The sequence below is a fragment of the Numida meleagris genome, chromosome 11 (assembly GCF_002078875.1).
Source record: "Numida meleagris isolate 19003 breed g44 Domestic line chromosome 11, NumMel1.0, whole genome shotgun sequence".
In the NCBI taxonomy this organism is placed as follows: domain Eukaryota; kingdom Metazoa; phylum Chordata; class Aves; order Galliformes; family Numididae; genus Numida; species Numida meleagris.
Genome location: NC_034419.1, coordinates 16,575,913 through 16,601,680, shown reverse-complemented (window position 1 = coordinate 16,601,680; position 25,768 = coordinate 16,575,913). Strand labels below are relative to the sequence as shown.

Here is a 25,768-nt window from a genome sequence, read left to right as displayed (position 1 = left end):
AAATTCAAGCTAGAAACACTGGCGATTGATCTGGAAGCTGAACTCTGAACTTGTGTTTAGCACAAGTGAAGAATAAATGCAGTTAAGGAACGCTCCATACACAGCTGAACTGTGACTTTTCTTTTTCATTCACTCCAACGTTTTAAAATTATATGTAACATGCAGCTTGCAGTTCTTAACTAGGACATCTGGCACTTTTAAAATCTTGCCATAAAAATTAAGTGATGCATACAGCTTCCCTCCCAAATACTTATTTTCACCAATAGATATCACAGTACTTATTTGAATGGGTATTTCAGAAGAGGGAGAATGAAGACATGGTCCATTGGGCTACTACCAAATCTGTCGTATCTGCTGAAATCACAAGTCAGGGCTGTATCCTAGAGGCAATGCTGCTAGCTCTAATAAGAGGTCAGCCTTATAGGCTGAGAATAGGGTGCTCATGGGACTAACAGCAATGGTCACCTCAAAAGAATGTCTTTCTTAATATGTTTGGAAACTTTTCTTTAAACAACTACCCACACACAAACTCTTTATTAACTGTACATATGTTATTTTTCTGGTTCTTAAAAATAAAAGCATACATCTGCAACTGGGCCACCCACAATCTGAAACAAGAGACATTTGTCTCGCAGAGTTTCTGGGTGGAATACATAGCAAGAAAGGCACAGTTTCTGTGCTAAAAATAAGTGTATATTCAATAAGTTTAATGTTTTAATTCAGAGTTCCTCTCTGAATAGAGCTTTGTACCTATGATTTATCAGGCAACATTGTATTTACTCTTGTAATTACAAGAACCTTTTCCACTAACACTCAGAGGACTGTTTCTTAAAAATAACCTCACATGAAAGATGTAAGCAGAAAATGTTTAAAACCACTGAAGAATTTTATTAGCGGTTCCATCAAATTTAACTAGCATCTTCAGTATATACATGTGCATATGTATGATGTGTGTCAGATTTGTCAGCTTTTGATGGATGTTTTCACTATCACAGTGTTATCATTGCTCTTATATAGTAATACTGGCAGAAGGGACCTGTAGTTTATTAGGCCTTGTGTTGCATCTGCCTCAATGCCCTGGGGCTCACATATAGTCATCTAATCCAAATACTATTCCTTGCAATTACACTTGATTGTAAACTGTATATGTTTGGTACCACTTACATTTGACTGTGGCTGTTCCCTGAGGTTTTCTTCAGATGGGCCATGCTTGAGTTCCCAGGCAGTTGGTGGTATAACTCAGGTAATTAGAACTGAAATAAAGTTAAAATGATATTAATTAATATAGCTACTACTGGATTAAAGCATCAGTGACAATACAGAAAACAGCATGGTTTCGAAACCTTTTGGTTGTATGTTTTAAAAGCAACAGGCTTAAAACTCAACTTTGGTACCACAAGGTAATACCACCCCAGTACAGCTGTGTCAGTCTAGCTGCACTCGGTGCCATGCAACCATTCTGTGCATTCAGGCTGCACATACTCCACCATCCCTCTCAGAACCAGCATAATTCCCCCTCGCCGCAGGAATTCTTAACTACAGAAGAAAAACCTAATGAGATAAAGCTGAGATTTTCAGTAATGTGAGATGAATGCATATTTGTGCAAATACACACATTTGACAAGTATGAAGTGAGAGGGGAAGGATAATGTCTGTCATTCACCTTTGAGGTGACGAACCTCCAAGAGCACACCAGTGAAGACAGAATAATTTGAGTCTTGGTTGCTGTATCACTGCCAATTTATACTAGAAGTCCAATTTCTTCTAAGAGAAGAACCTACCTTAATTGTCTCTTGGACCCAAAAACAAGGAGCACAAAACTAGTTTGCCAAACATTAGCACAAGCCACAGCATGAAAGCTACACGCTGAGGTTCTTTGGGAAGTAAACCATGGCAAGAGCAGCCATTGCTCCACAGAACAATTAACTTCATACTGCAGAGTAGAGGAAATAACCAAAAAGGAAAGTCAGTCCATCCAGAGCATCTGAATGGAAGTTGTGAAGCTGCTTCGCAGAAGCGGAAGGACTTCACTAACTCATCACTAAATCTGGCTGCTCAGCCTGAAAGAATAAGAATGCAGCTTTGTACAGAAGTCCACAGTACTTCAGACTTGGGATTTCACATTTGTTTATTTGCAGCTAAGTGACAACATACAAGACAAAAGGCAGGAATAAAAAAGAGGGGAACTAAGTGACAGCATTTGCTTTCATTATCAAGTCAGAAAGCTCTTTGCCACAAACTAGGTAAGCTTCTGCCTCAGGTACTGCAAAGAATCTACAAAAGCCCGAGACATGAAAACAAGCATTTGCCACTATCAAATTATTTTGTCAAGTTATGCTTAAGGGTTGATTGATGCACTTTAACATCAAATAACATTAAGTTTGGAAGCTCTCTGAGATGCACAGTCATCATTCATCAGTCAAGCTTAAATTTTCCTTTCAACCAGTATGAGAGAAATTAATTTGGAAGCTGTCAAGAATTCTTTGTGTAATTACTGTTCTGCAGCAACTAGGAAGTAAGGTTACATTATTTGTTAAAAGACACTATTGCTAAACTTGTTACAAATAATAAAGCAAGTTTCCTTTTACAATTTGTTAATCTAATATATAGGCACTCACATAGGCGTAATTTACTCATGCAAATATTCACATTTTTCTGAAGTCTTGCCTAATTCAACACAATATGTCTTACACAGTTTGAATTATTTTATATTCAGAAAAACATACTTTGTAGTTGTGTCAGGAGGATCACTGTTGCCTCCTAAAAACCGACTAATTAGATAATTAGTAATACCAACAGACAAGCAAAGATGGTCTAAAAAATATCAAAAGACTGAAAGCATAAATCATGATTGCAACCCAAATAATCTTTGACCTACACACCAGCTATAAGGTTCAAAGGTGGCATTAGATTATGTATTTATTGCTTGACTAAGCCATTATTCACCAGTCTTCATTTTAAGAGGTGGGGATGATGGGAGTCTTGTATGGGGAAGAATATATCATGCAATCTTCCATACACAGGATGGTACAGCTAATTTATCTTTTGTTGCTCTCTTCTCAATTTATGGCATGACAGCTTTCTACAAAATGAAGATTCACAATGTAATGCAAGAATTGAACAGAGTACAGCGAGGATGAAGTTTCCTATAAATTGGTAGGGAATCCATGAGTCCAAAGCGATTTGCACTGCAATGCACTGTTTTTGCCCATTTCCTCCAGAGTTCTTAAGTTCTGAAAAGTCTGTGTGCTGGCCCTCTGTACAGAGGAACTGCACATTTCTCAGGCACTTAAGCAAGCAGTGGGAGATCAAGACCAGATCTTCACAGCTCTCATATAGAACGAGAAAGATGGGAACTCTATTAGATCCAACATAGTTCTAGAGAACAGCTTCAGGGTCCAGCTGACACAGTCCTTTTCAAGGCTGTGATGATATAACAGAGCAAAAGCCTTTTGTGCATCTCCTGTGAAAAAAGTTTACTAGTCTGAATTACTCTAAGACAGCCAGCATCACTTAGAAGCATTCAACCCTAAAACAAAGCCAATTACAATATGAAAACATTAAATCACAGCATTACTATATCCTACTTGGAAACAAATTTAAAAATCTGGGTGCTTGTCTTTGTTAGCAGCCAGTTGAGCAGTTCATTCTTTCTGGTTTCAATTTAAATTGATACTCTTCAAGCATTCAAAAAATGTTTTCTCATTTTATTCTGTATTTATGGCTCAGTCTAATAGCATTACAGACTTGTGTTCTGTTCTTAAGGAAGGTTTTTAATTTCTGTTAAATGCATACCTAAATCCCTGTAAATATCTTGCTTTTATTCCACTGGAGGATTACCACCAATGCTACAGAAAGCCTGTGGGGAAACAGCTGCAACAGGTAATCAGAGTCCAGCAAAGAAGGGGTAAAGTAAAATTGATCAGAAAGGCAAAAATCATTAGACTGGTGCCAAAAGAAAGTGCTCAGGAAATACAATCCTTCAAGCATTAATAGCCTCCAGTCAAAATAAGAAAATCTGCCTAAGTAATGTATCTTTTTTATTGTGAATTCACAAAATCCCTGGGGTGATGTTTGCACGTTTTAGTTGACAAGCATCAGGTTGAACATGAAAGCCTAGCTTCATATGAACTAAATTACACTGAGGTCCCCATTTTTCACATTTCATACTGGCTAAATGCCCTTGAAGGTCTGAAACAGGGCCCAAGGGCCTACGGCTACACACTATGCTGAGGGGTAAAAAACAGCAGCTGAAGGTGGTAATAATGTGAAGTAACTGCATCTTGAACAATCAGGAAGCAAGCAAACAATTGCAGAGAGAAGGTTCAGAGAGCCACTCATGCATTGCAGGCAACTTCCCACAACAGCACAGAGCCCTGATGCCCACAGAGAAAACAGACATGCCATCTTCCAGAAAGGATCACAGTGCTGAGCCTAATTACTAATAATTTGAGTCTCTAGGACTAAGTCTTAGAGCCCATTCTTTCTCCCTTTAAATGTGTTCAGAAATTTTACATTAGCTGCTCAAGGTGTCTGAGAGAAAATCAGAATCTGGTGTCAACACACGGTTCTTCCATTGTGGGGGAAAATCCTATTCTAGATTCATTAAATCTCAAATCAAAGGGTCATGTTTGCTAAGTGCAACCACTTGTCCCGAAGTTTCTCAAAGGGAATTGTTTGTGCTCCTGAAAGTTGACAGCAGCACTACGCTCAGCTTCTGCTATATTTGAAGAAGGGAAATCTTGTTCTGGTGGGATCCATGGAGCCATTAAAGGGCATGGTTTGTTTGTTATAAAGCTTGTGAAGTGTAAAGGTAAGGTTTCCTTCTCTCCTTTGATCACAAGAGACTTCTTATGAGTTGCTTCACGTAGGAAGAACAAGACAGCTTAACTGTATCCCATGAAACACAGGGTTAGCTTAACCATCAGAAGGCAGAGTTGTGTCTTACTGGGGAATACTGAATCCTAACCACTCCTATGCCAATATTCTGCTCTTTCCAACAAGAAGGCTATATGCCAGACACCTTGATGCAGAATGCTCACAAAGAATGAAAAGTAAGACAACTTATGCATGCATGTGCACCCAGATTCCTCTGTATTCAACTCCAACAGAGAGAATAAGCAATTTCTGTAAAAATCGTTTTTGCTTCATGGTTCTAAGTGTAGTTATCTAGCACACCCTCGGGCAGTTATTTGCAGTATTTACATTTTTTAACAACTTATCAAGAGGAAATCCAATTGTTCCTAATGACAGCCACTCTGTGTGTCTCCTATTCTCATATACGGGAAAGTGCTTATTACCCATTTGTAGTAATTAAGGCACCAATGTTATATAGATCCATAAAACCAACTTCCTTCAAGGAGGCTTTTTTTTCAAATTTACAGCAGCAAAAATATTCATCTAAAACTAAAAGCTGAATTATAGCATATAGCATATTTTGAAGAATAAACTAGTAGTGGAGGATAAAATTTATCTTAGAATTGAAAAATAAAATCACATTCTGTAAAATAATTGGTTTTCCAGCATTGGCAAGGAAGTGAAATATTTAACAAGCTGACAATGACAGTGAGTGAGGTATGTTTGACAACATCTGTCTTTATATATTTGAGCTTCTTTGTTACAAAACTGTTAAACTTCTTTTTATAAGTACATACAGTTAGCAACTGAATGACTCAATCAAGTCAAGCAATTTGTTTAAATGAAGCCCAAAATAATTGGAAAGCAGCAAACTAAAAAACCTGATACAAACTACTTAAAGGTTAGGTTTTATTACTGTTTATCCCTCTACCCCACAAGCTCTGTTGGTCACTCAACAGAGCATCTTACAACCCTGAATGACTCCACAGTATTCATACAATACTGTGCATTGCTTTATCTGGGGACAAGCAATGCTGTTGGAACATTGTCAGCAAAATTTATCCTGCAGTAACAGAGCCTCGGTTGTTCATCCTCCCCAATTACAGCACTAAATGAGATATCAGAGTAAGGTGAAATTCCACAGTGGGAATAGAGTAGCTGCATTAGCCAACTGTAATTATACACACAGAAGCCAGTGAGACCAGCTGAAAACCATTGTAGCCAAGTCTAAGTTAGCTATCATATCAGGACCTGAAACCCCCACAAATAGGACTCCCACCTCTACCACACTACATCTGCCAGGACTTCAGAGGAATAATGGTATTCAAACAACATCATTACAAAAATCTTCAGAGATGCTAGGGGAAATCCCCAAGCCAGTTAAGTCCATGGGAACATTAAACTTGGGGTTCCTACATGTCCGTTCTGTCTGTAGAATCATTGCACAACCACAGAACTCCACGCATACATCCATTTGATTTCTTTACTTGTAAAACTTCTTACTCCTGTGGAATGACCCTCTGACCACAGGCATTTCTCTAGAAGAAAAGCACCTTTTCATTTTTCAAAATACTATCTTGCTCTACATCAAATCCTATTATATTTTCCTCTTGGCAGTGTTGCATCTGTAAACTGCAACACATGAAATCAGAACTGGAACACTTTGAGAGTTTTCTTCCTCCAGCCATGAGGTAAAAGAAACATTGTTCCTCTGTAAAAATCCTGGCTGTAAGCTCACATACAAATCCAACCACCACAATGGCCCAAGACACTTTTTCCTAGAACTGGGGAAAGAGGGACTCCAAGTTTTTTCATGGCGTAGAGTTTTAAATGAAATGTTTTGAAATAAATGTCTCACTGGAGCTGTACAGAGGTTTTGTAAAGATGCCCGAATCCTAACAAGTTTAGATTTCAATATAATATATGAAACTTGGATTGTATTTTCTGAAGTTAGTAAATCCCCCAGGCAGTCATGGGCTGTAGTTCAAGCAGACCTATACTGATTTATACTTTATTTCAAATGATGCCCAAAACTATAATTAAGATGATTTTTCACCAGAACTAAATGCAGCTCCATCAAGTGGTCTTATTTTTTCCCAGTAAGATGAGTCCCAATCCATTCACTCAGTAAAAAGAGCAAAGGTGGAGATAGTTTCCTCACTGCAGATTGAGATTATTGTAAAGAGACTCCAAAGACAAGAATAAAATGGCACACAGCCCAAGTACCAAAAAAGGACACAAAAACCAGCTTTTCATACATTCCTCCTGATTAACATCCCAACTACAGAGAAGTACACATTTCAGCCTTCAGTGCAGTAAGAGAAAGATTTGGTACTGGGGAAAGCAACTTCCTAGCAACATTTCTATTTTATTTTTCTCCTTTGATTGCATGAGTACAACTCACAGAAAACCAGGTGCTCAGCCAGAACAAGTCAATAGAGCACTGAGGTGAGCACTAACCTAAACCAAAGGAGAACTGTTGAGGAGTAAACGCACCTCTGCAGTAGGGGCTAACATCTTCTGATGGCCTCTCTAGCCCTCAGTTACTGCCACAACGGATCAAACCTCAAGATATTATAGCTTTCATCTGAGTACTGAGAACAGTCCCTCCAGGGCTCCAAGGGTCCCTCCAGACTGAATGAGACCAGGTGGGATCAGGTCAAGATGTGCTGTCAAAACTGTTACACACTATTACCTCCCGTGCAGATTTTACTTCGGTAGCACTCCAGCTTTTATCCGCAGATTCAACCTGATGGATCCAGATACCACACAGTACAATAACAGAAATAAAAATGTCATCCTGCTTTCACATTTGACTATTGTATGCAAATTACTGCTAATCACATGCTAAAAACTTCCAGTAAATATCCCAAAGGAGGTAGTAAATGTTAAGGGTGATAACGTATGTAACACAATTTTAGGGACTGCTCCAAACTTCGTAAAAAAGGAAAAGTCTTCTGCATGAATTGGATTCTATGTCTAAGGATTACTGTCTTTGTTATTTCTTCAAAAATCAAAATGTGTTTATCAGTTTAGTGTCATAATGTAAAACATAGCAGAAGTTAAATTACTGAATATCTATTTCATTCACACAGAATTCTACCTCTGTGAAAAAGGCTATTTGCATATATATTAAGTACAGTCAGCATTTAAGACTGCAGTACGTTTACATATTAATGTTCTGTAATAAAGAACATAAGCATATAGGGCAAAAGAGACCTGAAATTGAGTTTCATGGAGAAACTGGCTGCCCATAGTTTGTATGGGTATACACTCTGGTGGGTGAAACACTGGCTGGATGGGCGGGCCCAAGGAGTTGTGGTCAATGGAGTTAAATCCAGTAGGTGGCCAGTCGCAAGTGGTGCCCCCCAGGGCTTGGTACCAGGGCCGCTCCTATTCAACATCTTTGTCAGTGATCTTGATGAGGGGATTGAGTGCACCCTCAGTAAGTTTGCAGACAACACCAAGTTGGGAGGGAGTGTTGATCTGCCAGAGGGTAGAAAGGCTCTTCAGAGGGACCTGGATAGACTGGGACAAAGTAAACTCTATGAGTTTCAACAGGGCCAAGTGTCAAGTCCCGCACTTTGGTCACAACCACCCCAGGCAACCCTACAGGCTTGAGGAGGAGTAGCTGGAAAGCTGCCTGATGGAAAGGGACCTTGGTGTGCTGATGGACAGTCGGCTGAATATGAGCCAGCAGTGTGCACAGGTGCCCAAGAAGGCCAATGGCATCCTGGCTTGTATCAGGAATGGGGTGGTGAGCAGGACTAGGGAAGTCATCCTGCCCCTGTATTCTGCATTGGTGAGGCCCCACCTCAGGTACTGTGCTCAGTTTTGGGCACCTCAATACAGAAAGGGTATGGAGGTGCTGGAGCAGGTCCAAAGAAGGGCAGCGAGGCTGGGGAAGGGCTTGGAGAATATGCCCTTTGAGGAGAGACTGAAGGAACTGGGGCTGTTTAGTCAAGGGAAAAGAAGGCTGAGGGGAGACCTCATTGCTCTCTTCAAATACCTGAAAGGTGATTGCAGAGGGAGTGGGGTAAGTCTCTTCTCACTGGTGACAGGACAAGGGGAAATGGCCTCAAGTTGCACCAGGGAGGATTAGGTTGGATATCAGGAAAAACTTCCTTACAGAAAGAGTTGTTAAACACTTGAACAGGCTCCCCAGGGAAGTGGTTGAGTCACCATCCCTGAATGTGCTTAAAAACCATTCAGATGTGGTGCTCAGGGACATGATTTAGCAGTGAGTAGCTGGAGTTCAGGTAGTATGGTTAGGTTGCAGTTGGACTTGATGATCTTGAAGGTCTTCTCCAACCTGAGCAACTCTGTGATACCTAAAATAACAGGTTCATTCTTAGTCTGTAATATTAAATGTAGATAAGTAATACAGTTATAAGATGCTAACACAGTATTTCAACATCACATTTAAAAGAACTATGTTATAGTGAAGCAGTGATTTCATCTGTTTAAATAAAGTTTGTCTACAGAAGACATTCACTTCAAAGCAAAAGCATGGACCATACAGTGCAGTCTGCTTTGTACAAACTCCCATTATGAAGAATCAGACTCTGTGTACATAAATATTGAACATCTTAGTGCATTGTACCAACAATGCATACATAACCACCCCCCCAGATAAATGATATTGATTACTCTTGCACAAAAAAACTAGGGAAGTTAACCTCAGCAACCAACCTGATACACAACAATATACTTGAATACACATGTAGACTGTCTGGTCCTGGTCAAAGGGGTGCATACATGGGAGAAAGCCACACAGCACAGAAGGCAGTGGAATCAAAAATAAATGTGCGTGTTCCTCTCTCTGCACTGTCAGTGGTAAACCTGTGGGATATGTGTGCTGGGCACTAAGTATCCAACTAAGTCATTTTCTGGATAGGAGGGTGGCTCAGCAAGCAGAACAAAAAGCATCTCTCATTGCATCTCACAACTTCAGTGTGAAAAGGAGTTGCTGTTCCAATCAAGAATTTCTGGAAAATGTAGAAAGAATCATAAGTTTGTTCCCTCAAAAAGCTCATCATCTCTGCAGGAGAGCAAAGCTTGCAGTACAAAACAAAATACATGTCAGAATCAATTTCATTAAAGATGCTAAGATACATCCAATACAAAATGAGCATTTCATCTTAATTGCTGCATGATTTCTAGAGAGCAGCAAGAGGTTGCTGCAGAGAAAAATCAGTACAGTTGCTCTACGACTAGGATATCAGTGCACTCAACTTCTAGACTTCAGCAAGACGCTTAAGAAATCAGTTGTGTTTCTACCTGTTTCCATTTCTCAGTGTGGACAAACCCCTTTACAAAAGGGGTTAACAGTTCACATTCATATTAGCGGCACACTACCCTGTAGCCATTATCCATGCCATCTACCTTAGTGACATCCTAGGGTTGCACTGTTCTCACATGAAAAGAAATGGAAGCTTCCTATGTCACCTTCTTTCTCCCTTTACAAACAGAAGGGTGCCTTTAAAGCATAACACAAGCTACACTGGAATCAGGGGACATCCCCCAGTTAGGAGACTTTCAGTCTCCTAACTCTCCAGACTTGACCGAAGTAAAGATAAAGTTGTTTTTTTCTGCCTTCAGCAGACCTCCTTTCAATTTAATATCTTGCAGAGGAAATAATATTATAGAAACTATTTTACAATAAATACCCATAGAGTTGTATCCAAGATTAGACAAAACTGATTTTTTTTAAACAATCTTCACTTAGAGGTATTTACATTAGTGAGTCCTGATTGAGTCATATCCTTGTTGAATCAAAAAGAAAATCTAATTCTTAAACCAGAGATAAAAGTCACACCTGCTTCGCCTGAAATGCTCAGCATGGTATTTCGAGTAACAGTTCTTAGGAACATAACTGCTCAAATTATTTGCTATAATGGTGCCACACTACGGTTCCCAGCAGAATTGGAATTGCTGAATGCTAGTCTCCACAAGGAAGGAAAGGGTAGTGCGGTGCTTATGTGAAAACTCACTAGATTTCTGCTATCAAGGGAACAATTTCCTCCTGTGATAATGCTAAACATAAAACACATTGCGTTTTAAGACTGTTAAAAATAAAACTGGTTTGAATAAATGATTATTTACATAAAAACATAGTCAGGACTGCTATCATCTCACTACTTTGCTATAGCAGGCTAATGCAAGCTATTGTCCACCTGTAGTTGGCAAATTGTATTTGTCCTGATATGGGCCTTTATCATATGGAAGGACTGCAGCCTGTGCAGCATTTGTATTTCATTATTTAGGGGAAAATAAGATACAGCTTACTCTTGAAGTAGTTGAATTTCCAGTATGTGCAGTGAGAAGACCAGCTCCACTCCCTGAAATGTTGTTCATTTTTCTTTTGCATTTCAACACTACATTTCTTGGTCATTATTTGCATCATTACCAAGAATTTAGAACAAAGGAAACATACTCCAGCAGAAGATGGATTTAGTTTAATTTTTGTTCTCTAAGTGGCCTCTTGTGCAAGTCCTTGCAACTTCTCATCCCCATTAAAAAAATCTCTGCTTTAACGGAAAATTCTTCAGAGGTAATACCATGCTAGAGATGATACTGATGTTATGAGGCAATCTATTCTGGGGATACAAGGTTAGGTTTTTATACAAGTGCTAATGACAAAGACTGTTCCTTTAACATTACACAAGGGTTTTATATTAATTTGAATGAAGGTTCTGTTTTTTCTAGAAAAGCACTATCAATTCAAAAAGCATAAACGGGAAAGTGAGTTTTGCTTAACATGGGGTCCACAGCTGAAATATGTTATTGGAACTTTCCTTCAAGTCAGGAGCTGCTATCAGAAAATATACTTTATACAGAAGTTTCTGGAAGGCTTGAGGTTAGTGTGACAGTTACATGAATAGACATAAAATACTTTTGACAAGCTACTCTCCTAGACTTTGATTCAGCAAAGCACTTCAGCATATGTTCTTGAGCTTTGCTGAAACAGCGCCCAGAAATGACACCCCTTCTGACAACTTCTTTATAACCACTGCAAGTTAACCCTCATGGGGGCTTCTTCCCTCCCTCAGTCATGAAGGAGCAGCCATATGGTACAACTGCCCCACAGTGCTGTGGGACTTGCACCTTACTGGAGGACAGCATCTACTCGCGCATGGCATAAGAGCAGATGCACATGGCTCTTCTTTGTTTTAAGCAGCACAGCTTGGTCTGGCACAAACAGCTGAAAACTAACACGACTCTTACTAGTAAACAAGAACTAGTGATGTTAAACAGTAGCCCCATAAGCAACTGCCTTAAAAGTGAAGCTAATTCTTTCTTGACGGCATTTCAGTAACACCATTATTGACTTGCCTACCCCATTGCCTGTTAACAGAAGGGATTATTTTGACAAGCAAAAAGAGAAACTTCAACTGACTGAATACTGACTTCAGTTATTTGTATTCTCCATTGTGTTATCTACTGTTAGTATGTGCTGAAAGGGTTAATCTGGTGGAACGGACTGCCAGGAACTTAAGTGCACCATGGAACTCAAATGAATCAGCCCTAGTATCTGAATTTGATGTTTAAAAATAACAAGACAAACCTAGCCTGTAGGTAGACATTGTGCTGTCCATGCATGTAGACATATTCAAATTTCCCCATCTCTCCCCTTCTCATTTCTGTCAACCCAATAGTCCGATTCCATTGTCTCCAGTAGGTTACTTCCACCAGCAGAAGCAGTTTGGTGTGACAGTTACTGGCCTGTGACATCACACTGCATGCACAGGATGTGGTTCTTTCCAAAGGAAACTGTCATTCTCACAGCCCACAGAAGAGGAAAGGAGAAGGGGCTCATTTAGTCACTGATGATTGTGTCAGCGATGTAAATGTGACTGTTGTCAGCTGCTTTGATCTTAGGCATTCAGCTCCACAAACACCCTGGAACACTATTTTCAGGTGTCCTAAAGATATGTCGAAAAAACACTCCCCAAATTGGTTATTGTTTCAATTGGTTTATTACTACTCTTTCTACAAGCTTCTCTCCCTTCTCTCTGTCATCTAGAGGCAGAACACAGCCACAGCACCAGTGTTCCCACCATGGCCTGCTAGAGTTTGTGCACAGCTGGACTCCCAGCAGCATGGTGCTGGGCCTTGGCTTGCACTACAGGCCCAGCATCCTCCTCCTCAGGGCTTGACAGCCACTGCATGATCCAGAACACCCTGAGGGTCAGGAAACCTGGCACTCTGCAGACCTAAGAAGTTGCTTCCAACAGAATTCAGAAAGTAATGGCTGAGAATCCACCTTCCCTTCTTTTCTTTTGGTACCAAGCATCCCCCTTTCATACAGCTCAACGCTGACTGGGGTAAAGATGTTAGCAACAGGAAAGGCTTATTTGTTCCAGGGCCAGGTCTACCAAGCAGTCAGACTGCAGGAGGCTTCTGTGTTCCTCAAGAAATTCTTCCTCCTCCTTTCCTGAGAACTACAAAACTTGCATCGCTTGCATATGTCAGTGAAAAAATTAAAGCCTGCACTGGGGATATGGCACAGCATCTCTGCATGTTTCTTTTGGCAGGTGTACTCTACAGTTCATTAGGGAGATGCATACAAGGCAAGCTGGTTCAAGAGGAGTCAGGAAGCCCAACACACCAAACCAATGAGAAGCCTATCAGAGGCCTGATACCAGAATCACTAGGAGCATTTTCTTTCCCAAATGCAATGCTCCAAAGCAGCTGATACCATTTGCTCTTTTCTAGGAGTACTACATATATAAAAAGTTAACAACCTTATTTCTTCCTTGCTGTTGTCCCTATCTCCAAGCAACCCCAGTAACCCTCAATAATTCAATGACTATAAGCATCACTTCCACCTACAGAAACACAGGAAAAGCTAGGCAGAGGTCACCCTTTCCTTTTGTTTTCAGGATTAGAAATGTTTAGTCTAGAGTGACACAGAGTTGGTAAGTGACAGAACTTAAGGTCTGCTTCCCAAAGAGGAAAAACCAGGGCTGCTGGAGGATGTGCTTTCCGCTCCCTAAAGCAAGATTTAAAAATCTCTCTATTGATCCAACAGTTAACCAGCAAATATTACACTCTACACTCTAAGGAGGTGATTTATAAGAGACCTAAAGAAACTATAAAAGGAAATAATACCATGACCTATTGCTTAACACTGGCAAGTCAACACACATAATACTTCTTTAAAGCCCTGGTTCATTCAATTCCTGACAGTCACCCTTATTAAGTGGCTGAAGACTTCATGTACAAACTAGATTTTCATTCCCCACCGCTATCCCTTAATACCTGTCCAGATATAATACTCCTTTTGTGCTAGCATTTTAATTGAATACTAAAAAATAATAGTTCACTGAATGCAAGATTTACTGTAACATAAAAATAAAATGACAATAAAGTCATACATATAAATTAAGCAAGAAGCCCTGTAATCTAGTCTGTATCAATGCTGTATTTTCTCTCCTGTCAGTGTCTCATTCTTCACCTCCTTTGTAGTGCAATAAATTACCATTATTGGTAAATATTTATATCCAGTTCTGTAGCATCAAGATACTGACAGTTAATATAAATCTCCCAAAAAGTGTTCCCATCTTCCTGAGACAACACAAATATTTACCCTAATTGCCTCTCTATGCCTTTTTGGGAATGACTTCTAGGATTATCTTTATTCTTGTCTCAGCAACTTTTAGCTAAGAAAACTAAAACAAATTAGGACTTTGATAGCCACATGCATACTAGCTAAAATCAATAGCTTTAATTTCCACATTTAAACCTACAATTTTCATCTGACAGGCTCAGCAGGTTTTAATGCACACAGCAATTTACTTTTACTGTTTTAATTGTTTTTAGTCAATCACTTTTATTGCTTCTCTGCATCTGACTAAACAAATTAATAGAGCTATGTTCATAAATGATTACCCTGTGAAATGGCTTGATAGATATATTTGCCAGTTTCACCTCCAATTACTGCCAACATTAGTAATATTTATACCAAAAGGTACATTTATTCAGGTTCTATAATTAAGTGAGCAACAGGAATAAAAATAGCCAGAAAATCTATTTTGTGAGCTCCACAGTAACAAATTTCATCCTACTAACGGTATTCTCTCCAAGCCAAATGAAAACCAGCAAGACCTGCCTGCACAGTGGGCTGAAAAACTCTTTCTGGATCACAGGAAGAATCCCGCTTAAATCCCTGCATGAATTCTGGTTTAGGAAAAAGTGCATGTATCTGCTGAAGTAGAAGATCCTGATTCACTAGATGAAGCCCATGAGTCTTCAGCTCTTCTGACCCTTGACCAAAGAGAACATGACCTTCCCATACACAAGCAGCAGCTTACCCTAGCTAGCTAGAAGGACCCTCACCTGAGATGCTCAAACTCAGACCTCTAGAGCTTTTTTCTTTTTAAATCTAATGGGAGAAAAGGTAAGCTAAAGCCAAAGTATCTTTCATCAATAGCTCCAGAGTCACCCTCCCTCCAGCAGGAGATTCTTCAGTGTTTTTCTTCACTGTGTTTCAAGAGACAGGCTGCAGACTACCTCTGAGCACAGCCTGCAGCCAGCACTTGGGTCTTTCAGTAACAGTATCAGGGACTGAACTCCTTTAAGGTTGAAGATAATTTTCTCCTGCTTTTTGGATATCTAATCAAATCTAACCTCTAAAATAGCTTGAAACTTCCATGAAGAACACTCTTCCTACAAAAGGAGGCTCTAGGTTTGATCCAATCAGGTAGAGAAAGCCTGCATTTATTTTTTCCACCTTCTTCCCTTCTCTGAAGAGAGAACCGCCTTGAAGATCTCCCCACTCACTCCACAGCCTACATTCAACCAAAGAGAAATCAAGCACATGGCAAAACGAGACCACGAACTCCAAATAGGAGAGGATATTTCTTGTTTTCTGGACCTAAGCAGCAAGGAAGAGGAGATCCAATGGCCTGCCTGGCCTCAGCACAGCGCTGTGGGTCAACTTACAGCAGGGTGCTGGAGCATACCAAACTCAGCCCAAGTTGATGTGCTTGGCTCTCCAGAAATACCTAGACATGCTCCTCCAGTGGATAACTAGCTGCTTCATCTGCAATTAACACATGAAATTTTCCTTCTACCCACACATACTTTGTCTCCACATTTGCGGTATACTATGGATTAGGCAAATATACCTCTGGGGAGAGTACGTCCTTCCCATCATTATGTTTCTCAAACATCTTCCCTTGTGAGTGAGGAAATACTCACAAAGCTCTCCTCCCCATCTTTACTGAATGTGCTCTCTCTTCTGAGTAGCCCCCAGAGTACTAAACCAGCTGCTGCTTTTGAAGAAAAGCTAAAACAATTCTACATTGGTCAAAACTGCTGACATCAAACTAGTTTTTCATTTGACATTCCTGCATACTATCACTCACTTTTGATTTAAACTTTCATTGAACACATGCCCCTGGAAACATTCTGGGTTGCAAGCTGTAGGGAAAGTGATAAACTGCATAGTCTGGTCAAAAGGCTTGTTACCATTCTTTTAGAAACCTGCATAATGTTATATCAAAGAGCCTGGATTGCTAGCTGAGGCTGCTAGGTACCTCATGAATATAAACCAAATATATATCATTTTTTTTGGTCCTTAAGCTATCAAGCCTACACTCTACTGCAACAACAAGAAAATCATAGAAGTAGGTATCACATCAGAAATTTGACTTACCACACATGTAAACTGCAAAAAATGAATCTGTTTCTTGTTGAGGTTCATGCGAAAACAATTTGGTTTTTTTTTTCCCCAGAGTTTTTCATGTACCATGAATTGGTTTCTTAATGCAAGTAGATTTTTTTTTTAACATTTCCTGGGATTAAACAGATAGTTAAACCACGCGCAGTTTGCACAAACCCACCCCTTATTGCCCCTCCCACAGGGAGGCAACACAGCTGTTCCATAATCCCATCTTTCCATCATCAGGCAGGACAGCACCCACTGAAATGTCAAACTGAGAGCAGCCACTTTGTTTGGATGACGTACCCCAGAATACATCCATGTTCAGGACTCTTCAATAAAAAGTTAAGTCTAATAGATGGCTAAATAATGAAATCACCTGTCAGGGATTACCTGAGCTGCTGCTGCTCTTAGCAAAGATCGCAGGAAGAACAGATAAAGCCAGAAGTGGTAACAGCATACCCAATCACAGCCAAACGCATCCTCTTTGATCACACAAAGTCAGCTCCTTCCCACCACTGTTTTACAGCAGAGGCAAGCAGTCAACAGAACGCCAGTCACAACAAAGCCTGTGCATATCTATATTCCTGTGGAAAAGAACTAGTGTGATCTTCTTAACTCCGTGCCCCGTGAGGCAGCTCAGCAAGGCAGCAGCCCCAGCTCAATTGTAAACCTCCCTTGAAATGGTAACAAGCTGCAAAAAAACAGTCATTTATTTTTCTGCAGGCCAACACCCTGGGACATCAGCCCACAGAAACCTTTGCAGAATGATTAAAACATTATCCCAGAGTGAATTATGTACAAAATGCACACAAACACTGTTGGGCTGCCTCATTAGCACAGGAAGTCTGTTCAAACACTGTTCTTGATTGCTTGTTCTACAATATCAGAAGATCAAGCAAAATCAGCCCTATAGCACGAGCCATACCATGCAGAAAAGCCTTCACATCCCTGTCAATCCAGTCTAAATGAATTGGACAAGAAGGAAGCAGGCAGTTAGAAAAATAACTTGTCCTAGGTCACATAGGAAGTCTACACCAGAATGAAGCAGCAGATACGGATCTCTTGATTTCCAGTCTCATGCATTCAGTACACTCCCTTCTCACTCAAAAAGCACAAAAACAAACATGAAGCAAGGCATCAGCCTACAACATCACAAAGACCAACATGGCCGTATGTTTGAGCAGGGGACCAAAGCCAACACTAAAACTTGCTCAAGTTTTTGACAAGTTCACTACTTGGCAAGATCCTTCCTTCCATCTCACCTACCTGAGATGGAAAAGACTTTATGCAACTCCCAAAATATTCAATAATTTTTTACAAAGACATTACAGGATGTATTCTTATGTACATATATAATTGCATTAAGAAAGTGTTTTCTTACCACCACCAAACTCCCTCTAGCATAGGAGCTCATATACATCGGAGTTCACTTTAATGAGCCAAAAAACATATCAAAAAATCAAATCCAGGCTGCAGATCATATCAGTACATTGCAATTAAACACACTGAAAACTCTAAATCCAAGAAAATCAACTTTGTAGTGTTACAATTGCTGGCTGCATCTACCAAAACTTTACCACTGCCCGTCAACCACGCTCTCCATTTCTAAGCACGCAGAAGTACATTACTGCCAGTTCCTCTACTAATGGCACATTTTATTGACAAAACACAGCTGAGCCACCTAAAGCAATTTCAGCTACAGAACAACCTTTCACACAAGGAGCTAACCAGTTCTTCCATTCACTTGCAGTAGATTTAGATCAGCAAACATACAGACACATTCAGATCCTTTGAACAGTCTTATGTCAGTTGACAGTTAGGGACAGGGTAATGTAACAGTATTTTATCCTTTGAATGCTGGGAAGTAAAGCTGTCTTTCCTGGGAAGGAAGGGGTCTGGATTCCCCCCTCTGCCACATACTGTTTGATCTATCTATACCTTTTTGCTCTCCTCTCCACTTTCCCCTTTCCTCCATCTTACTGCTTTCCTGAATTAAGAGTTTCTTATTACACTTCAAAAATTCTTAGTTTAATTAATGCCACTTAAAAAAGGCAGCACAGTCTTTCCTATAGCTTAGGTAGTAACAGATGCATACAATTCCATCAAGAGCTCGAGTACTGGCACTAGAGCTGCTGCACCTAAGAACTAGCCAGCAAAAGGCAAGCTGTACAGCCACAAGCAGACAAGCTCCCATCACACAAATACAATCACTTCTAAAAATAGCAGGTTCCAACATAAAGTTTATTCCTCTTTATTGCATTACATAAAGGAAGAAGATATTTGCTCTGTAGAATTCATGGAAGAAAGCACAAACCTTAATGCACGCCAAGACTTGGAGCTACCCATTAGAGAAACTTGCTAGGAGGAGTTTTAGAAACTACTTTTAATATTAGGCTTAATCCCACATTCCTTTCTAGTCTGTCCTTCTAGTAAGTTTGTTTGATCAAAGATCTTATGGCTGACCTCTCAGATTTTGTCCATAGATCACTAAGCGCTAGTTTACTACCAGCTGTTTCTTACATCTTTGCAGTGCTGTCATGCTCTCTCCAGCTTAACATGTGCTGAATAATCCCAGGGCTTGGTGGGAAAGGGGGAGAGGCCATACAGCAGCACATTCTCCCACAAACGCACACCTGAATCACACACCCTATCAGGCAGGTTGATGGAAGAAGATACTTTCAATAACACATCTGTACTAGTTTACACCCCAAGCAGAGACTGCTACAGGAGAAGTGCAGCAGAATAGTGCCTGGCATCACTCCTCAAGTTTCCACAGAAACATTAGACATCCGTGGATGTAAATACCTACCACATGAAAACAGCCATGGCCCTGCATTATCAGATCACATCATTCAGCTCCACTGTCAGACAGAGCATGCACAGGAACACCAGACACGGCAGCTAGCAATCTGCCACTAATCACAGAAGAAATACACATCTCCAACAGAGATTTATCCCTGTAAGAAGGTGCTACATGGGGAAATCATTTTAGCCATGAGGAGGCTGGCTGATTTTTCCTCAGACTTTTTAATTAACTCCCTAGAAAAGACCTCAGGACTCGCATTTAAGACCTCCTAGGGTTCATAGATCAGGTCCAGCTTTTCTCAGGACATACACACAAGTTGAAGTGGTTACCATCCCAGATGAGCTGTCTTTTCACAGCCCAGTTGGAAAGAGAAAGATCTGATTATTTATTCCTTCAGGTTGGGAACTGACCAAAGTCACAGTTAAAAATAACACCAAAATCAAAGCCAGATCTAACAGCAAAACACCACATAAACACTCAGAATCAATACAGTACTTACCCAGGTCAGAAGGCACGCAGAGCAAGAGAACAATGTGCCCCCAGGTTAGGTAGATCACACATCACAGCTGATGCTGGGAAGTATGCTTCTCCACCCTACACAGCCATTCCAGGTCACTTACAGAAAGCTCAGACACTTGTTACAAAGCTGTATCAAATGGCCTGGAAGAGAAGTCACCTGTTCCTCTACCTATGCTTTTCAGCTCAGCTGCACAACATCTAACCAAAACAATTATTATACGCTCCACAGTAGCCACTTGGTTCATTTTTTTTTTTTTTGCACACTTCATTCCCCCAGAGAGATGACCTTGTGACTTCCTGCATGACTCAGTGGTAACACAACAATCCTGCTCTGACCTTCAGAAAGCACTACAAAACTGCTTAGTAATGTCTTCTGAGGAAAAGATACTTCCACATGGAAGTGAGCATATTAGCTGTGTTCCTTCTCTTGTTAAGAAAAGCTGATCAAAGCCATGCTGCTCCTTAAAGATGCTGCACTCCATAACCCATTGCAGTTTCCTAGAACACAACATCAGCATAAAACCAGAAAGACAACACAAAATAGACACTTCTCATTTTGGTGATTTTCATACTATTCTGGGAGGAGGGCTATTGCTTTTTCCATGACCAGAAGATACGGAAAGACCAGAATTACTCAGCTCAAGTTCAGTTGGAGTAATCTCAGATCTGTACTTCCCTCCTTCCCCCTCTAAAATAGGCAACACCTCCCCAAACCCACTGAAGAGTAGGTGCTCTCATCACACTATGCCTACAGTCCTTGCCTCTGATTTCCTAAAGCATGCCACCTAACTGAGAGACCTAAGTTAAAAATTCCCACTTTGTCACAAGGCCTCTGATCCTCAGGACCAAGATTCTTCTGAGAACTCTCACTCTCATCTCTCCTTCCAAATCCACATCCTTCATTTGCCAGGTCAGTGTCCCAGTCATTTTATTAATGCATCAGATCTAATACATCAGTAATGCAATGGAAAGCTCAGCAACAACAACAGAGCAGCGAGGTCCCAGACTGGAGCAAGTGAGGATTTGCTCAAATGCAACAGCCATAGGCACAGAAATAAAGGAAAGAAGCCACTTACCTTCAGAAGGCCTCAGGTACACAGGGTCCTCCAGCAAAACATCCCTACATCCACTGCCAACGCTTAAATGAAGTCTGGGAAGGGGTGGCTCCTGGCTCCATCACTTCCTGTCACTCAGGTACATTGCATGCACCTGAGCTCCCCAGGGTTGTTGGCCCTGCCTTCCCACCAGGTGCTCAATCACTGGTTCAAGCCATGACTTAGCATTATTGCTACAACATCACATCACTTTCATTTAGCAGAAACAGAAAAGGCAAGTTTTATTGAATTGAAAATAGTAGCTTGTTTTTCACTAAGAGTCAAATCAGAGAGAAGACATCACCCTTGCCTCTATAGAAACAGCAAAAATTCCACTCAAACATTGTAGAAGTCCAGTCTCTTTCTGTTCTATTCCAGTACTGTTAGACTGATGAATTTCTACTGCTACCAGCTGGCAGACATACTCTCAGGTGAAATAAATTAGATACTAACAGGGAAGATCCTCACTACACACTCGTGTGAAGAAAAGGGTTGCTTTCTAAGTCCAAATTTTCCAAAGAAGTTTGAATTATTTTTGAATTTCTGTTTTTACTTGGGTTAATGTAGAAAGCTGTGACTAATCTGTGGCTGAGGCCTTCTTGCTAGGCACTACAAAACTCCTGTCTATATGCTGCCCCTTTCATGAAGGTGTTGAGAAAATGCAAAGATAAGGTTAATGTTTTTAATTATGTTCCTAAATAGAAAGATAATTTCACTAATTAAAAATTATGCAAAAACTTAATAATACATAAAGGTGAACCTCCACTGTAAACATTTTAAATTGGCAGAACAAAATATTTATGTTTAAAAGATGGTAACTTAGCAACTAGAGAATAATTTAGCTCTCAAACTTCGTAATTCTCCAGGTTCATATGCAGCTAGGTGAGATAGCTCTATGTGTCTCCGAGTGAGAACACCTGCCTAAGGGTTCTGTGAATACTCTTGCATAGTACCTCAGTAATGCAGAACTTCTGTGTTTACAGAACAAGCACTTTAAGATCACACAGCCAAGTTGTCTATTTTAGCAGTGTAACTGCCACAGCTCTAAACAGAGACTGCACCGAGCCCTAGTCCCTGCCACACACAGACCCCTTTGAGTACTTGTATCTAAACAAGGCAGCCAAGAGCTGCAGTTAGAAAGAGAGATCTGAAGAGGAAGGCCTTTGGTACATGAAGCGCAGCTCTTTGACTGAGTTGAAAGTCAAAGAGAATGTAGAAGGGAATAAATAACCAAAAGAACAGAAGTAAAAAGAAACTGATAAGACTGAGAGGTACAGATGTTTTCTGACATTCCTAGAGCACCAAAAAAAAAATAAAAAGCTTTTTTTGTTGTTGTTGTTTAAAGTACATTTTGTTGTAAGTTACACTATTCTACAGAAAGAAATGCATCATAATAACAGAAGTTTTGTATTGTCCGCAAGATTTTAGTTTATTCCCTGCAGGAAGAGAGAGTTAAAGTTGTACGGGTTCAAGAAAAAAAAGAAGAGCAAATTTGGGCATCACCCAAAAAGCCAGCAATCAGAGCACTTGTGTTGGTAGGGAAATGATATGTCAGCACCCTACTGCAAGGATTGTTCCGGAGTTCATTAGAATCACTGAACGTGAGTGCAGCCATTTACTTGGGACTGCTGGATGAGGACCCCCCAGCAACACAGCACCTGGAGGCGAGATCCTGGGTGCGGTAACTGCACGGAGCAGGGCCCATGTAAGCACGGACAGCCATTCCTTGGTAAGATCCCCAAGGAGATAACTGACACCAGCAGAAAGTGGGAATCTGTCTCACAAATAAGCAGTTACTTACCTTGGTGGAGAACCTAGTGCGTCTCTTTAGCATCTTTATAAATTATTAATGAAATGCAACACAGGGCCAGAAGTTCAGAGAAGAGCACTGGGACTGATTTGTAAGCAAAGATAATAAAATAAATAATAAGAAAAAAAAATTGAAACAAGTGAGGGGAGGGGCTTCAAAGGAAAAGATCTTGCGCAGGAAAACAGATGTATGTTAAAAGAGCTAGGAGACTTGTAAGTATCTCTTGGGGAAATGGGATGAAATAAAGTTTGTGATGAATATCAGGAAGAAAAAAACCACAATCCTGACAGGCAAGTGCCTTAAAGAGTAAGTATAGTCGTCAAAAAGAACTCAAGCTACTGAGGTTAAGCCCACCTCTTCTGAAACTAGATTTAAGAAGCCTTTAATAAGTAAAAGAAGAGATAAAAAAAAAAGAAACTATCTGTGGATAGTATCAGCTGCCTCATTGACAACTACCCTGACACCTAGTCTCTTTACATATTGTCTTATAAATCTATAACTTTTTTTTTTTCCCCCTAAGCTCTATGGGCTAAGAGAGTAGATCGTTACCTTCTTGTGAGATCACATCATACTGAAAAACTTTCTGTTATTCTGGGAGATTTCATGAGGCCCCTTCCACCTGCACAGTCTTGCTGCAATGGTTTGCACTACATGGGGGGCCGTAGAGGTGTTTTAAGAGGCTGAGAAATGAAGCAGATCTGGTGCACTGTATCCATTCCCTTGATTTCCTGCAGCACACTTGCTAAGGAATCCCTGCCAGGATGGGTCCAGCTCAGAGAACCAGGGATGTAACTCTCAGCTTGCTGTAACCTGCAAGGTGCAGTACTGGCGTTACAGCGCTTTCCAACTTTGGGCCAGGAAGGAGCAAACAGTTCTGAAATACAGATCTCTGGGGTGACACACCGATGGCATCGGAGTGCCCAGTCCACCGGGTTGCGGTGTCTGTTCTAAAGCTCCACCTCCTGGAGCCTTGAAATTAATACCGAAACTGCTCGTCTTTCACTTGGAATAAAGGCGGAAGTTAAAAGGAAAGTTTATAATGTGTGAATCTAAAAGGGAGAAGATACAAAAAGAATCCCAAGTTTTTTAGGTTATAAACAAAGCCAAAACAAAACTTAAATTTGGAAGCTGATATCCTGACGTGGAAGAAACCAGTTTTAATTTCTCAGTAGTAGAGAGCAGAAGTTTTGGCAGCATTGTAGTAGCAGCTCAGTTCAACGTCTCAGCAGAGCGCGGTGAACTGAAGCTGAGGGCTGGCTCCGCAGCGCTCGGTCCGCGCGGGATGACGGCTCCGGCTGCGGCGCGTTCCCGGGACGACGGCGCCCTCTGCCGGCTGCCCCGCGCGGCGCCGCGCTGCCCATCCCGCCGGGCAAGGAGCACGCGGGGACGGCTCACCGAGCTGCCGAGCCCCGCGCCCCAGCCCAGGGCCGGCCCTGTGCAGCCTTGTGACTGGAGGGCTCCCGTGCAGCTGTTCCGTGACGACAGCGTCTGCTGCTCGGTGCCAGCCCAGCACAGGAAGGCACTGCTCGCAAACAGAGCGAAAGGAAGTCCAGAGGGATTGCAAGGTCTTTCCTGGAAGGGTCAGCTGAGCTTTAGAGTCACTGTCAGTCAGCTGTTGCAGACCTCTTCTCCACTTGGCAGGCTGATATATAGCTGCTGTGCTGTCACAGAGCCCCTGGCCTCCAGGAAGGCCCCGCTGCGGCTCTGCCAAGTGGCATAGGTATGCACGTCATCAGGGGAATTTGGGTTTCCATTACTGCCACAGCGCGAGGCCCCGGCATCTTTGGATTCTCAATTCCTTCCTCATGCGTTGGCCTCATGTTCCAGAGAGCAACTCTGCATTTTCCCCTCTCAGGTTTCTCATTATAGGAACCAGGCTGCACATGAGTGTTCTCACCCTGCACACTTATTTCAGGAATCCCCACCTTCTGGTGACCTCCAGGGCAGTGCCAGTCCCTTTTGCTGGGCTAACTAACGCCAGACCCATTACTGTAACGTATGTCTGTGTTGCTGCCACAAAGGATCTGTTTTCTTGTCAGAAAATTCTTTTGTATTTAATGCTCATCATTTTGTTTTCCACAAGATTATAAAAAAGAAAGCACTTGAAGAAGTGCTGCTTGCCAGTCTGCAGCCTATCTTGAATCCCACTAATAGGTGTTCCAAGGGCAGAACTGTTTAACTGCACAGAAATGCATGGCTGAGAAACAGCTGCACAAGAAAAACCCTTTTCCCCATCCTGCTTTTGAGCTCCAATTCCCCCTCCCTCTTCTGGGACCAACTGAGCGGACTGGGTGGAGGCAGGGAACATCAGCTGACTTTGCTGCCAAGATTATTTACCTTAAATACTTGGTGAAATTCTCACGGCAGGGCTGCCCGTCCCTGAGGTTCTGTCTTGCTGTGTGTCCCCGCCGTGCAGGGGGCTCAGGTCTGGAGGGTGCTGTGCTGTGCTAGGTGCTGTGCTGGGTGCTGTGCTGGGTGCTGTGCTGGGTGCTGTGCTGTGCTGGGTGCTGTGCTGTGCTGGGTGCTGTGCTGGGTGCTGTGCTGTGCTGGGCGCTGTGCTGTGCTGTGCTGGGTGCTGCCCTGTGCTCACCCCCTCCTATCTCATCACACAGCAGCTGGATCCCTGAGATCCCTTTGCAAGCTTCACAAGGGTGCAAACCGGGTTTGGTGGCTTTAGGGGCACCAGCCGCCACCCAGCACACGCTTCTGCCCGGGGCGCTCGGCTGCCGGCTGCACCTCCTCGAGGCTCAGAGCCGACCGCGCCTCAGGGGCAGCTCCGGGGGCAGCGGGGCTGCAAACCTCCCTCTCGCTACAGCAACTTTCCAGCAGCTTCCACCTGGGAGCAGTCCAACGACACACAGCCAGCACAGACAGCCCCTCTTTTCAGCGGGCCAGCATCGCGCCCACGCTCACCGGGCGACGGGACCACCTCACGCTGCTGGAGATGCAGGACACGAGCGAGCAAAGCGAGCCGCACGGGGCCGTGCCTTCCCCAGCCCCCGGCAGCTCCG

The 25,768-nt window shown here is 41.8% G+C and overlaps 2 long non-coding RNA genes across 5 annotated transcripts in view; one reads left to right on the top strand and one right to left on the bottom strand.

The window, feature by feature from the left end:
- Positions 1-25,266, bottom strand: part of LOC110404830 — a 362,084-nt gene extending 336,818 nt beyond the window's left edge. Inside the window, exons 1-3 of one of the 4 annotated variants that reach the window (XR_002442508.1) lie at positions 25,095-25,266; positions 20,930-24,461; positions 1,165-1,253 (exon numbers count right to left, since the gene is read on the bottom strand). This is a non-coding gene — a long non-coding RNA (uncharacterized LOC110404830). Of the gene's footprint in view, positions 1-1,164; positions 1,254-12,424; positions 12,583-19,833; positions 20,864-20,929; positions 24,462-25,094 lie in introns of those variants that run through there. The other 3 variants (XR_002442509.1, XR_002442510.1, XR_002442507.1) reach the window with 3 other exon arrangements.
- Positions 12,592-13,611, top strand: LOC110404832. The gene is made up of 3 exons (XR_002442514.1): positions 12,592-12,777; positions 12,884-13,104; positions 13,224-13,611. It is a non-coding gene; the product is annotated as an uncharacterized LOC110404832 (long non-coding RNA).